This window comes from Stegodyphus dumicola, chromosome X1, assembly GCF_044657685.1.
Source record: "Stegodyphus dumicola isolate Sdum_Otavi_A_Nest chromosome X1, ASM4465768v1".
Classification (NCBI taxonomy): domain Eukaryota; kingdom Metazoa; phylum Arthropoda; class Arachnida; order Araneae; family Eresidae; genus Stegodyphus; species Stegodyphus dumicola.
In genome coordinates, this window is record NC_140780.1 from 105709629 (window position 1) to 105724563 (window position 14935).

General features: G+C 32.0%; 1 protein-coding gene across 1 annotated transcript in view; it reads left to right on the top strand.

Moving 5' to 3' along the window:
• Positions 1–14935, top strand: part of LOC118197002 (mitotic spindle assembly checkpoint protein MAD2B-like) — an 83449-nt gene that overhangs the window by 54306 nt on the left and 14208 nt on the right. The window lies entirely within an intron of this gene.

Consider the following 14935-nt stretch of genomic DNA (forward strand, 5'->3'; position numbering starts at 1 on the left):
TTTTACTATAATCGAAAAATCAAATAATTGCTACTCTGTTTATAGGTACTAAATGTTAAAATATTTTAAATGCTTCCTTTAATTTGCATTCTAATAGTCATTTGTTTAAATTTAATTATGAATTATATTCACATGTAGTAATTGTGACTGTTTTTTTATTTTAGGTGCCGTGAAAGCCAATGACAGAGATCCAATTTATCAAGAGTTCTTATATACATAAGAATACATGGATATAACATTTTTTTTTCATGAATTCAAATAAAATGTGATAAATTGGATTAATAAAAACTATTTTGAATTTTGAAAAATATTTTTCCTCTGTTAATCATAATATAGTGCCATAAATTTCTGAATGTGTTTATTTTTCATCCAAATAAATAAATAGCTTTACAAAAATTTGTCATATTAATAGATATTGCATAATTTAGCATTATTATAAATATTTATTATAGCAGATTTAGCTGAACTGCTTTTTTAGTCTCTTTGCAGATGAAGTCACAAAGGTGAGTGGTTAGATATTTTTCTGTATTCCCCATTAAGTAATTTTATCTGGTAAATTACCATTACTTATATACTACAGGTGAAAGAATAAGCTTTCCTTAAAGATGCAAAAATTTGCAGATATTTCAAAAAATTGGTATACGTAAAAAAGTTCTTAAATTGCCACATATGCGAAACTGAAAATGTTATATATGAAATAGTTCAGAAATATAAATATTTTCACTATTTTTTAACTATAATTCACTGCATTTGTTATATATAATCACAGTTTAAGGTAGCAGAGCTTTTCTTACTGTGATTTCTCATGTATTTTGATTCATAAATACACGTACATCAATCCACGTATTTTGATTTCTCTTTTGAGACCGAATAAAAAATGAACTAAACATTCTCGTTGACATTGAGAGTTGAATAAAAGCTCACCTCAAAATAAAATGAATTAATAAATTTATGGAAAATTTTACATTGCATATATTGAGCAGAAAGAGTAAACTGAATATACTTAATGGAATTAATAATTGGTAGAGTTGATAGCAGAATAAAATGCCTTAATTGCATGGTAAACAGTAGATCTTTTGAAGTTTTTCTATGTTGCGTAAAATGCAGATTTAAATTTTTGATATTGATTGTCATATAAATGGCAATTACTGTTTTATTTTGCTCTGAAATGAATGGTTAGTAATAAAATTCTGGATGAGAGAACCTTTAACATGCGCTACAATTTACAAAGTTTAATTTGGTGCTGATTTCAACGGGTAAATTTCATTTTACTGAATTTTGCGTAAAATAATACCAATGAACCATTGCAAATTATTTTCAGAACTTTTTTTTTTAATCTAAAAGGGCTATTAGTTTTGAAATGTGACTTCATATCGTCAGTCGTAAACTTGTTTCGCTTTTCATTCAAGTCTTGCCGTTTGGCAAAATTTAACATATTTACCTTTAAAATCTAATATATTATTGACTAACAAGCCAAGCTATTTAAAAGCATTACACACAGTTCTTAACAATGCTTTTTTTAATTTTTAATCTGATTGATTTAAAATGCATTTAATTCATGATATATCTAATTGAAAACATTTTAATATTTCTACATAATTACATGATATATTTCTTCATTTTTCAAATATATAGAAGACATATAACTTTCTGGTGTCAGTATCTTATAAAATGTTTTGCTATTTCCAGTGCCCCATCTGTATTGATAATCTATGCATTCATAAACTTTTAGCCTCTTTGAGTGACTACTAAAATCTGAGGCCTTTCAGATTTTTTTTTTTAATTGTGTGAGCAGAAAGATAGAATTTTAGAAGAGCTTCTTGAGTTACCTTTTGAATGATATAAAGAATTGTTAACATAATGTCAAATTTTTACAACTAAATATTAAATATATAAAAAAGCCTGCAGCATTCTCATGTTACGAAAACATATTTATTTATTCTGAGGCTAGGAATTGGTTTAGTTTTAAAAATACAATTTATTCCTTTTAACAATTTCCCAACAGTGTCATCAAAACACTATAAATTCCTTACATGTTTTAAAGAAAGATGATTCATTTATGTAAAGATTATTAAATGGGTAATTTTATTATTCAATTTTTAATACAAATTAACTGAAATTAGAGACTGATTTTGTAAAATAATTTAATTATGAATAATTCAATTTGGGGGCTATTGGATGTTTAAAAATGATCAAAAGATTTTTGATATCTTAAAAGCAAAATTTTCAGTTTTATTCACTGGAATTTTCCTCTGTATATATACTGGGATGTGACACTAAGCAGTTGAGAGTATGTATTTAAGAGGTTAAAGGGATATTGTAACTAGTGTTTCAAATCCTGATAACATCCCATACGCTGTCAGTGGGACGTAGATAGGATGTCTTAAGGATATACTGGGATGTGACATTAAGCGCTCAGGAGGATGAGTTTAGGAGGAAATTGGGATATTACGGGATGTCCTGAGGATGTAGTAAGTAGGACTTTAAATCCTAATAACATCCCATATGCTGTCGATGGGACATAGATAGGATGTTTTTAGGATATAATGGGATGTGCTTAAAAGGTTTGTGGGATATCCCGAGGATGTAATAAGTAGGAGTTCATATCCTAATAACATCCCGCACGCTGTCGATGGGACTTGCAGAGTTGCCAACTCTCCCGATTTAGGCGGGAGACTCCCGACTTTCGACCGATCTCCCGCCAACCCGATTTACAATATATTTCTCCCGACTTTTTCTTATTCTTAAAATTTCTCACGATTTTTATGGAACTTGTCTTAATACTTTGTTATATGAACAAAAGTGATTTTGGACGTCTGAAAGCAATTGAATTTTCTCTAGATTGTATCTAAAACAAAACCTTACGAATCAGATAACTTATGCTTTGTGAGTGAGAGCATTATACGTATCCCAGAAACGTCGTTCTGCAGTTCTCCAATGGGCATCGAACTCCACTGCGTGTCAGCTGGCATATATTAGCCAATGAGGACAAGGCAAGCTGTTATTTGGATGTTATTTAGTTATTTCGTTCAATTTGTGCTGAGTTGTGTGAGTGCACGTGCCTTCGGGAAATAGTTTTAGAAATTATCATCTTTTGTTATGTCTGCGAGAATGAAATACTCGTGTACGTTTCAAAAATCGTACACAGTTGACTTTCCTTCCATTATTTCCTCAAGGAAATGTAATAAATTTGCGATGTGCACCGCCTGTCGTTGTGATTTTTCGAATTCGCAATATGGAAGGGTGAATGTTCTCAAACATGTGCGAACACAAAAACACAAGGATAACATGAGTTGTTTTTTAAAAAAACGAAAAATTAAATTTTTCTTCAGAAACAAAGGACCAAAAAGTTATTAATGCAGAATGTCTGTTCTCTGCCTTTTTACTGGAGCACAACCTGCCACTGAATGCATCGGATCACGCTGCAGCTTTATTTAGAAAAATGTTTCCCAATAGTGAAATTGCTAAGAAATACTCAAGTGCAAGAACCAAAACAGGTGCAATTGTTAAAGAAATGAGTTTGGAAAATAAATCTTCAGTTGTTGATTGCACAAAACAGCTCCGTTCTGTCTCTCTACGGATAGAAGCAATAATACCGATTCAAAACAGTATCCAATTGTTGTTTCTTTTTTTAATCCAGATTCTTAAGAAATTGAGTGCAGTTTACTTTCTGTCCCCATTTTAGAAGGACATTTGACAGGCTTTAATATACCACAGCTAATTATTAAACTTTAAAAGAAAATGCAGGCCCTCTGGATAATTGCTTAGCACTTGGTGCCGATAATGCACCAGTATTGGTAGGCTTGAAGACTGGTGTTGCAGGCATCTTAAGAAAGGAAAATTCAGATTTGCAGATTATGAGGTGCACCTGTCACCTCTTAAATTTAGCAGCTGAAAAAGGGGCAGCTTCTTTACCAATAAATGTGGATGTTGATATTTATTATTATTTTGAAAGGAGTTCTAAAAGGAAGGAAAAATTGAAACAGTTCCAACAGCTGCATAACAGCAGTTTACAATTAGAAAACTTGAATGAAGTTATAAAATCAGCTAGGATTGACACCCAGTGGAGTTTAATTGGAAAACTGAAAGGTGCTGATGGAATTTTAAAATATAGCCAACTGTCTAGAATTGTGTTGGCCATCTTGACAGTTCCCCATAGTAGTACAGAGTGTGAGAGGATTTTCAATGTTGTTGCGTAAACGAGGACAAAATTTAGATCTAATATTAGTGATGACACATTAGAAAAACTTTTCTTAGCAAAAGCAGGCCTATATGTCAATTGCAGTGAATAAAATTAGTTCTTTAAGAAAGAAACTTCCTAATTTTCTAAACTAAAATTCCCTCCTTTTTTTTTTTATTTCCGTAAACGATGCAAGTAATAAAAATGTTTTTTTATGTGTAAGGTATTTTTGTGTTGCTTGCATTTAAGAATTAGTTACTATTAAAGTTAATTCATTATTAAAAACCATATTTTTATCATTTAAAAAGTCTTCTTAACATTGTGAAAAATCTCCTGATTTCTTAAAAAAATCTCCTGATTTTTGAGTGTCATAGGTTGGCAAGTATGGACTTGGTTAGGATGTCCTGAGGATATCCCGGGATGTGACATTAAGCATTCGGGAGGAGGTGTTTAGGAGGTTCGCGGGATATTCCGGGATGTCCTGAGGATGTGCGCATATCCCGCGAGCAACATCCTTGGGATATCCCAAGGATGTTTTTGTGCTATGTGGGATATATATTTATACAGTACAAAGTCCGAGGTCTGGACTCATCGGGACTTCAATCCCAGATTTGAGATTTTTCCGGATATTAGATCATTTTAAATCTACTAAGATGGCACGTAGAAATTATAAAATTGAAAATATGAAATCGTGATTTATGAAATAATGAAGCATTTATGATTTAAAGGGTATCAAAATTTACAAAAGAAAAGAGCTTAATATTTATATGTTTATTAAACATTTCTTTCAATGTGAGTTGTTTGATTTGTTTTCTCTGCTAATACTTTAGACTAATACTATAGACATATAATTTCTTGTTCAGTTATTAAGTTCCATTGTTCAAGTCCTGTAATTGCTGTGTCGAGAATTCCGAATAACTTGTCAATCAAAATTTTTTCTCGTTCAGTAACCTCTCTGTTACTTTCTTCACTATCGGTAGCTGTATTTTCAGGATTTAGAACCATACTACAGATTTCGCCCTCCATTAATTGATTGATGATTGGGGCATTGTCATTGCAATGAAAAACTTCTGTTTAACTTCCCTAAATTCTGCCGCCTGGTGCGGCCATGTGAGCTCTGGCGCTGGTTCTGGCTTTATGTGAATAACAAATCAGTTATTCTTAATTCAAATAGCACTAAGTATAATCGTTTGTCCTACGAGTATCATTAACAAAATCTATTTGTAGCATAAGGAAAGAAATTTCTGTTAAATCTCCCCTTGTCAACATTTTAGCACATTAAACTTAAATCTGTAATCGGATAATACTCTGTTATTTGGCGTCGCTGCATGAGTCATCACTCAAGTTGTCATCCGTTGATAAATACGCGGTGATGAAAGCAAAATACAATAAATAATGATTCGCGATTTCGGCATCAAGGATATAAAATATTAGTTGGTGTAAAATTTACAAATGTTTCGGTTTCAGATTATGCCAAGCAGATACGCAGCTATGGAGTCAAGTTACTAATCACACAAATTTATGCTAAAATAATTATTTCTTCAATAATGAGATATTTTATTTAGCGCCAAACTGAGATTAAGAATCGAGATTTCCGGCATGTTTTTTTATGATGAGGAAAAAAATATAATGCGCATGCGTAAAGCATAACCCCTTCCCTCCAAAAAAGCCCTAAAAAATTGGTTGGTGGTGGCTTTGAGGTCCGGATTTTAGATCATTCCAGATATTAGATGTCCGGATCTCGGACTTTGTACTGTATATATATATTATACATATATATAGTAAAAAATGTATATTTTCAGTATACATTTCTTATTATATATATATATATATATATACATACATTATATACATATATATGCGATACTTAATTTTACTAATGCCTTGCATGTAATGCCTTTTTTAGGTGCAAAACATCTCTCCCTTCTTAACTGCAGAGTTTCTTCTAACAGTATCATGAATTTTGTCAAGTTAGAAGAACCATCCACTTCAAGAAAAGATGTAACTGCTAATTCAACATCAATAAGTGTAGAAAATAATAAAATCAATTCTTTTCTTTTCAAATCTGAAGTTACAGATGTAGAAATATTGCGGGCTTTTAAGTGCATCAAAAGCCACTATTCTTTTAAATCATGCGATGATATTGGGCCGTTATTCACTAAAATGTTCCTGGATAGTTCCATTGCAAAACAGTTTTCATGTGGTGAAAAGAAATGTGCTTATATCTGTTATTTTGATCTTGGCCCTTATTTTAAAACTTTGTTACTAAAGCATTGTAAAAATGCTGAGTTTTTTACATTATTATTTGATGAGACTCTTAATCTGACAAATCAAAAGAAGCAACTAGATATTCATGTGAGGTACTGGCATCATGAAAATAAGGTCAGAACTCAGTACCTTACTTCTGCATTTATAGGGCATGCAACAAGTGAAATTATTTTATCTAAATATTATGAATGTGTTGAAAAACTAGACTTGTCATAACTCTTACAAATATCGATGGATGGTCCTGCAGTAAACTGGAAATTTTATGATTTATTGCAATAGGACTTGACAAAGGAATATAACATTCGGTTACAGCCGAAAACGTCGCGGAGAAAACAACGCAAGGCGAAAACGTTGTGATACAAAACATCGTGGGAGAAAACATCGCAGTTCTAAAACATCATGATACAAAATATCATCGTCCAAAATAAAGCGGTTCAAAATTTCGCAGTTTAAAAACATCGTCGTCGAAAATATCGTGGTAAAAAATAAAGTATCTACAAATCATCGCATGACGATAACATCGCAGACATGCTTTTTTCAGGCTTTATTAATTGTAAATAGATATTTCCATAATGATTTGTGAGCACAAGATGTAAAGAAGGATATTGTTTACTTTCATGTTTTTTATTAACTAAAATTTTTGCTGAAAAAGTGAGAAGGAAATTTAAGCATAGAAAATTAAGGCAACTTATAGCACTTAATATAATTTTAAACTGACATAGTTAACTAACAAAGGTCATTAATAAATCATTTTTTATAAAGTTTGTACTGGTAAATTTTCATTAAAAGTATAATCTAAAAATGTTTAGAAAATCGAAGCTACTTAACTGCATGAACTTATCTATAAAAAATTGCTAATTATGAGATTATTTTCTTCACTTTTGTCAATCTAATACTCTTCATGAAAATTATTTCTTCTGCATCAGTTTATTCTTGAGTATTAAGTTTCCTTCTTACTTTTTTTATCTAGAATTGATTAGTTAATAAAAAATATGAAAGTAAAAATTATCTTTCTTTCCATCTCGCGCTCACAAATCATTATGGGAATATCCATTTACAATTATTAAAGCCTGAAAAAAGCAGGTCTGCGATGTTATCGTCCTGCAATGATTTGTTGATACATTATTTTTTGCTGCGATATTTTCAACGACGATGTTTTTAAACTGCGAAGTTTTTGAACCGCTTTATTTTCGACGACGATATTTTGTACCACGATGTTTTAGAACTGCGATGTTTTCTCCCACGATGTTTCGTAGCACGGCGTTTTCGCCTTGCATTATTTTCTCTGCAACGTTTTCGCCCGCGATTTTATCGGCGGACACCTAACATTCAATGCTTGACATTAGGGACATGCGGTTTACACATTCTTAACAATGCTTTCAAGCATGGGATGTCATCCATTGGCTGGGACATTCCATCATTCTTATCCTTCTTATATTGGATTTTTAAAGATTCTCCTGCAAGACGTGAAGATTTTATAAGTATATCTGGCTTAAAGGAGCTACCTGTGAAGTTCTGCTTTTACCGATGGTTGCAAAATGTCCCAGCAGTTGAAAGAGCCATTGAAATATGGGATGACTTGCTACTGTACATTAAAAAAGTTGAAATGGGGAAGTTTAAAAAAAAATCATCGAAATCCTTCTCAAATATTTTGGAGGCAACTAAAGATAAAACATTTCTTATATTTTTTTTTTTTTTTCTCTCTCTGTCGAAAATATTATTGCCTTTCTTTGAATATTATCAAAGTGATAAACTACTTATTCCCTTTTTTGCTGAAGATATCTTTAAACTTGTAAATGATTGCCTTCAGCACTTTAAAATTTTGAAACTAGAATATTCAAAAATAACTAAAGCAGAAAATCTTTATAAATTTAATTTTAATGATCCAAATTGTTATAATGATAAAAGTAAAGTTTATTTGGGATTCATTGCTGAGCAGTTAATGAATGATAAATGCCGCAAGAAGGGCATTTCACAAGCTGAAAGTTTTGCATTGAAACAAGAAGGTCAACAATGTGTCTTAACAATGGTACAACACTTAATGTCTATATGTCCAATAAATTATTCTCTTATTCGAAATGCATCTTGTATAGACCCGCGATTGATGGTTTAAAGTCCAGAAAAGGCCCAGAACAAAATGAAAATAGTTCTAACGGTATTAATGCGGAATAAACGTGTTTTACAAGATGATTATGATGAAATTCTGCTGCAGTTTGGAGAGTTTCTAAACAAAGTAGTTAAGACAAATTTACATGAATTTTCTACTTTTGATCCTCAAATTCTTTCTCTTGACACATTTCTCACTTCTTATTTTCATGATTTTTACTATTCAAAAGTATGGAAAATAAGTGAAAATGATTCTTATCTTGTCACATGGACAGGCCTCTGTGGAGAGAAGCTTCTCTGTAAATAAAAAAATTGAAATTGAAAATTTAAGTGACTCATCGTACATTTTTCAACGCACAGTATTTGATTACATAAAATTTTCTGGAGATGTTTGTAATATCGAAATTAATAAAGAAATGAGATCAGCAGCAGCTTCTGCAAGGTCTAAATATATGCAGTATTTAGAAGAACAAAAATATTTAACTAAATCTGAAAATTCAAAGAGGAAAAGAAATATTATCGAGGAAGAAATTGATTATATGAAGCAGAAGAAAAAATTTCTTCAAAGGGACATTAAAGATATTAATGAAGAAGTAGATGCTTTAGCAGATGAAGCTGAGACCAGCAGGAACATTGATTTGTTTATCAAAGCAAATGAACTTAGAAGAATAGTTAAAGAAAAGGAAATAGACATAAATAAATTAGATGTTAAAATACCTGAAAAGATTTCAGATTTAAAAAAAGCACAAATGTTTTGAATCTTTTATTGTACAGTTTATTTTCTAGTATCTTTCAAAAAAACCAAGGAAATAAATTGTATGTTTACAAATCAGTTATTTTAATCTGTAAAATATTCTTACATTGTAATTATAATAGTAGTTGACTGTGTTTAAATAAATATCAAATAAGTTAAATAATAATCATTAAATCTCTAAGATAGTGACTATTATTAGTGTAAAATACACTTATACATGTTTTTCAAGAAATTATGTTCCTAATTTAATGTTATGTACTTCATAACTTGTAGGGAGTTAGTTTAATTTTCAAAATTGTTTTATGGTAAGTATTAAATTGAATTTAATAATAGTGCATAATACACACTTCTGTTAGTTTCTTAAAGTGAAATTACAAGCATGAAGTCGGTTGTATGGATAATTGCTTTATTCTATTCGTTTTTTTTGTTTGCTGATAGGTCCTTAATTTTTTCTTTGATGGTCCTTAAAAGTCCTTAATTTTCATGTAAGGAAATGTGTACGAACCCTGTCTCATTCTGAAACAAAATACCAAAAATTAAAAACATTGCATAGGAATGAAGGTAAACATACTTAACTTTTGATATATTTCACCATAACAGACATACAGCTACATCTAGCGGCAATAAAAATACTAATTAAATGTTCTATCTAAAAAGTCAAATGTGGTACGGCTGGCCATACGAGTGAACTAAATGGCGATTCAAGTATGACACACCCGGCCGTGAGATAACGTTTGCTGCTGATGCATATATGACACGCCCGTATTGAACGGGTTAATCGTTTTTTGATCTCCAAAACACACTCTTCTTTCAATTTGTCTTCCTGTATTCTACAGTATTGAATCAAACTAGAATCAAAGTGAAATAGTCTGTTGGTAGTTTTGACACCATCATGTTTGGAACAATTATTCACATTCCTTTTTTTAACTTCTCCTTATCGATAAGAAAAAGAACAGTTATAATAATAAACTAGGAGAGAAAGTCACAAGAGTCTCATCTTATTACAAAGAATCAAGTCTTGTTTTAAATAAAGGCTTGGACATTATGTCAGCAACTTGCTCCTCTGTGGGTATCTGCTGCACAGTGATTTGCTTTTACAGAAGTTTCTTTCGCATGAAAAGGTGCTTGACGTTGATGTGTTTTGTACCTGAATGAAGCTCGGGATTTTGTGACACTCTCACTGAGGCAGTATTATCTGCTCGAATTACTGAAACTTTAAGTAACTTGGTAACATCACTAAATAATCACTTTAACCAATTAGCTTTTCTAGAACATTCACTAGCTGCAATTATTTCTGCTTCAGCTGTTGATTGCAATGATTGGCTGTCTTTGGCTAACCTGTGATATAGCTTTACAGCTGTATAACATCACTACGCCATTTGTAGATTTCAGTGTTTCTTGACATCCTCCAAAATCTGCATTTCTATAGCAGTCTAGAACTCCTGGTTTATTTTACATGTGACACCTTTAGTAAGGGAATCTGCTATGTATCTGAATAGACATTTCACATTTATCCAAATCTCTTTCGATTAACCTTTTATGGTAACGTGAAAGAATGAAACACATGAAGCTAAATCTGGTCTTGTACCTAACAGAAGGTAGGTTAAAGCTCCTACAAAAATGTCTGTGTTTATCTCATCTCCCTTCCACTTTTCAGTTAAACTTTCCTTTGGGATAGGAGTTGATATGGGTTTTCTCTTCTATCTCAGATTTTTGAAGTTTTTTTAAATAAGCTTGCCTACTAATTTTGATATTTCCATCTTCAAGATCTTTAATCAAGTTCAAGGAAGTTTACTGCTAGTTTAGTCATGATTCTGAATCTCGACTTCAGTTCTCTTCAGAAGTTTTTCAATTTCTTGTAAATCTGTTTGATGCTACCAAACCTTCATCTACACATAAGTATAAGATTAGCTTCTTGCCATTTTTATTTCTTATATATAAATGTGGATCTGCTTCACTTGTCCTAAAGCCAAGTTGTGGCACAAAGTTTCCAAAATATTTATTGCAACAGCATGAAGTTTGTTTTAGTCCTTGTAAACTGAAATGCAGTTTACAGACGTTGTCAAAACCATCACTATAATCTTCTAGTTGCTGCATGTATATGTATTCTTCAAGTGCTCCATATAAGAATGCTGAACAGGCATAAAATTGAGAAAGATACATTTTCTCGTTGGCTGTAATACTGAAAGTTGAACAAACAGTTCCTAACTTTGCTACTGGACTAAGTGTTTCATTGCAATCAACTCCACAACACTGAGTAAACCCTTTTGCAATAAGTCTAGCCTTTAAATTATCAATAGAAATATCAGAATCCTTTTTGATTTTGTAAACCCACTTTCATTGTATTGCTTTAGCATTTTGTGGTAATTTTTCTAAAGTTCATGTTTCATTTTCCATCCGTGATACCATCTCGGAATTTTTATCTTCTTTCCAGTATACACTTTATTTACAGTATACAAGGAGGAACTCCCAGAACTAGGCTTAGAGAAGCCTTTAGCACAAAATTGCACAGTCAGGAGTTATGAAATTAAGTCAAGGCAGCCATCAACAAAGAGAATGAATATTGATGTCAAAGACTGTTCCCCAGTGTTGACCAATGGGAGCCAAACCCCCAAGGACAACCTTCAATATCTAGCCATGTAATGTCCCTATAGCCAAAGGGCAGACACGTCAGTACCAGTATGTTCCTTGCTGAGCCTGAACCTACGACAATAAATGATGGTTCTAGTCACTGTGAAGACTAATTTTTTTATCCCAGAAATTGAGTCTGTCTAGGTATAGGTCCTAGCCAGAATGCTGGTAGTTGCCCTCCAGTCAATCCCCAGGTACAGTTGATAGCTTCTTCATAAGAACCAGCTTCTTTAGAATCAGCAATAAAAATTTCACCTGTCATTATATAATTTTCAAAACATTTCGCTTTCTCAATTTAACTGTATTTCTTAGGTATCTTGACTATACATTATTTCTCAAATTAATATCCTCACATTTCTGTTCTTCAGAGTCTTCTGATATATTTCAAGATATTTATTTATTGCGTTTTTTTCATCGAATTATCGCCTTCACTAAGAAGCTTTATTGACTTATCTTTTTCTGAATAATACTTGGAGTCTGAAATTAGTCTGTCTTAACTTGAATGGGCAACTGCACCCTTTCTGGGCAATTTGTGACCTTTTCATTAAATATAACATCACGTGAACAGGGCATTGTTGCCTTCTTTCATCTCTATGATATCCAATAAAATAAGCCTTTGTAGCTTGATTGTCCATTTTCCTTTGTTCAGGAATATGAGCATAACAGGTGGCTCCTGTTATGTGTAGATGTTTTATTCAAGTTTTTTTTTTTTTTTTTTTTTTTTAAATCCATACATCAAAAGGACTCAGGCCCTCTAATGATGATTTGCCAGTTATGTGTAGTACATATATGACAGTTAGTTTCAGAATTTGAGTATGTAAATTTTCTTGCTATTTCAGTTATTGTATGTGTATCTTGTTCACTGGAGCCATTTTGCTCAGGAGTAGAAAGTGCTTTTAGTCTTTGAGCTGTTCCTTCGCTATGCAAAATTACATACACTTTATCACTCTCAAACTCATCTCCGTTGTAGCTGGGAAATTCTTGACAATGTCCTAAGGTTTTAGCATGTGCAAGCATATGCTTTAACATATTTGCAGCTTCAGATGTTTCTTTGAAAAAAGAACTATACTGAAACTTTTTATAGCTGGTTTTAAATGCTATGCAGTATCTTTTAATCTGTAAAGGTTCATCAAAAGGTCCACAAACATCAGCTGAAATTAATTCAGCAGGCTTGCTGGCTTCCTTTCTTATGCCAAATGATATACAGTGTGCTTTGCCAAAAATACATGATTCATACAATTTTCTTTGAAATGGCACTTTAGTGCCTAATTCTTTCTCATGCATGTTCTTGTTTATCTTGATGTCCCCATCTTTGATGATATAACTGCAACAAGGAATTATCTGCTTTCACAGCATGTACTTATATAATTTTCTCAGACATGATTGGTCTAATAGCTGCCTTGTATAAGGTACCATATACACTGCGAGTTCCAAACAGTAGTGTTTGACTCTTAACTTTTAACCAGCATTCTATAGCTTTTGCAGTAAATTTACTATTCTGATTTCTGTCTTGAGCAGCAAGTAAAGAAATAATTTCTGTTTATCTTAGTTACAAACCAAACATCTTTTAAGTAGATTCTTTGGATTTTATTATCGATAGTTGTCTTGACACACACACTGTGTCTTTACCAAGAGCAACTAAAGTTTCTTTTCCAGCAGCCTTGATGCTACAGGGACTATGAAACTTCACGAAATCAGTAAAATGTGTGGAACAGTTTGTGACATGTCTTGTAACTCCACTACCAATCCAAAATGATATTGGATCAGTCTCAACTTCACAGCCTTCTTCGCGAATAGACATCAGCACTAAACTGCCTGTATTTTCTTGAATGATTTTTGTTGACCTATTCTTGGGTGGTTTTTCATCAGCAGTCCACTGTTTGCACTCTTACTCAGTGTCATTTTTGCTTGCAATAATTAAAGATATCTTCTTTTCATGATTACCTTCTGAATTTGCCTTTTTTATATTGCTTTTGTTTTTCATATTTCGACATTACTAATGCCACTTGTTCAGCCCTATTGCTGTTCTAATGATTTTTAAACTCTCATGAGAGCAAAGCTGCACCTTTAACTCTTCAACTGTTCCCTTGTCTTCACCCAAGGGTTATGAAATTGATTTAAATGAATGGTATTGTTTAGGTAAAACATCTGAAATTTTGCAGTTGATTAAAAATGTCAGGTAACTTATTTTCTTTTATCTTCTCAAGTCCTGAAGTCAACTTGTTCCGTAAATTTTCTTATTTGGAAAGATAAGCTACCATACTATTTTACTTATTCCATTTGAACTGAAAAACCTGCATGCGTATATTATATATAGTTGATATAATATATATATATATGTACATGCAGTTTGATATAATACAGTTGATACAATTGATTTTCCGACCATGCTTCAAATAACTTACGCAATTCCAACCATCCTTCTTTAGCAGTCTGAAATCTCATAATATTTTGAAGAGTTTCTTCTGTCATAGAATTTGTTAAAACACCGTAGCACTTACATTTACAGTTTGAAACTTTTAACAGCTTCATTACATTTCTCTTGTTGAGCAGCTGTATCATCTACTAGTTCCTTCCTCAATTTTGAAAAAGCACCAGGATGATAGCTCAAAATAATTTTTTTCCTATATTTCCATATAAGACAATCGCTTTCGCTTGCTAAAAGCCTTACTTGCATTGTGGATAATTCATCCTTTGATTTTTAAACCACTTTCGATTGCTAAGGCAAAAATGAAACACTAGGTTAGGCTTAATGAATTTCATTCTTCTCTTATCAAGTCAAAACGTCACAGTACGTGAGTTTGCTTGGCCGATAACCTAAAAACTGTTTCTATAACTAAAACAGAAAACAAATAGCAGAGCAAAAAATAGGGTAGTTTTAATTAGAATTACTAAGTTTAAACTGCATCATTGGAACAACAGCATTGCACAACAGGATCTCCTAATGACAATACTCACTGTTCCCAGATTTTATTAACTAAATAATACATTATTAT